Source organism: Ricinus communis, chromosome 8, assembly GCF_019578655.1.
Source record: "Ricinus communis isolate WT05 ecotype wild-type chromosome 8, ASM1957865v1, whole genome shotgun sequence".
In the NCBI taxonomy this organism is placed as follows: Eukaryota; Viridiplantae; Streptophyta; class Magnoliopsida; order Malpighiales; family Euphorbiaceae; genus Ricinus; species Ricinus communis.
The window spans coordinates 7,202,327-7,204,051 of record NC_063263.1 but is presented as its reverse complement, the minus strand read 5'-3'; positions in this window follow the sequence as shown (position 1 = coordinate 7,204,051).

Here is a 1,725-nt window from a genome sequence, read left to right as displayed (position 1 = left end):
CGATGTTCATTTTATGACAAAATAAACGCACTTTAACATGTATACTGGGCTCAGGCCACTAGGACTCCAAAGAGTAGGGACTTAAAAATCTTAATTTTTTTTAATGTATTATGTTATAAATGTTTTTAGATGAATAAACAAATTATTAATTTTATAGATTTCTGAAAATTATTTAGGATAATAAATAAATACTACTAATACATAATTAGCTTGATAAATGCTGTTAAAATATCTTGAACAAAACTTAAAATTTTAGTTCCCTTTATGACGTATCTAATTTAAATTTTTCTGATGAAGAAGATTTGTTAAAATTAACATTTAATAATTTTTTTATAATATAACATGCTTTTAGTATTGATAATTTTTATTTATTTTAGAATTAATAATTGTAAAAAAAATTATAAATACCGAAAGAATGACGTCTATTAATTTATAGATTTTATAAGAAGAGTAAACATTCTTTTTAAATGTACGGATAACTTATAAAATATTTAATTTAATGCATTATTAATATTAAAATATATATTCTTAATTTTATAAATTATTAATAATTTATCATATAGTTTTGTTTATATATACATGAGAGGGTGTAAACAGTTTGTAAATTCACATAAAAAAAACTAATAAAAGAGCGGATATAATATTTTTTTAACTTTATTATGCTAGTCTGTCAATATATATGATCATATCTATATGTTATTTTTTATAATTCTTAATTTACTAAAAATTAAATTATCTATAAACTTATAAAATATATAGCATAGTTTTAATTGTAACTATCTGCCAATATGGAAACTAAATTGAATATCTATCCATTAATACCAGAGAAATTGCCAAGAAAAAGTTGAAGCAAATCCAGTGAAAAAAAAGAAAAAAAGAGCTAACTGTACTGGGACCTCTTGGATAATTAACCTTGCCCCCTTATTGCCTAACAAAAAAATAGTCACAACCACTCAGTACTCGACACATGTAATTACCTTCACGTGTGGCCACGTCACCCTAATACTTAAATAAAATTACTAAAATGCCCATGTTATTTGAAAAAGAATTGTCTTTTGACATGGGCATTGTAGGAAAAGAGAAAAAGAAAGGGACAGGGCAGCTTTACTAAAAGAAAAGGAAGGGAAGTGCTTGTGTGTGGTCGTGTGGGGAGTAAAAACAGAAAGTTTATATTAAGAGAATTTTTGGTGATCCCAAGAAGATTATTGTGGGGAACTCTTTAATTTGCTGCAGCTTTTTCTTTTTTTCCTCTTTGGAAAGAGACAGAAGACAAAGAGAGCCAGAGACCATGAGGAGATTTTATTCAATTTTTCAAGTTAAATTTTATTTATTAATCAATCTGATCAACATTAGAAATATTTAACAAAAAAATAAATATCTCTCTATATATCTTTTTTATAAATATAATAAAGTCCTAGTTATATGGTCCGACGAACGGCCGACAAAAAAATCAATTTTAAATTTTATTTATCGAATAGTTTAATTAAACATCGATGGAAAGTTAATTTTAAAATCTTACAGCTATAGAAAGTTAATTTGAAAAATTCCTATTATAAACAGAAACTAAACCGGTAATCAAAACTAAGCTAATCAAAGCCAATATTCCAATAAAGAAAGAGGAACTGAAATTGTTGCCAAGGAAATGAGCCAATGAGTTGAGTCTTCCTTTCTTTTTGTGTGTGTCCTTTTCTCGATTTTCTTTTCCCTCATCGATGACAGTTATTG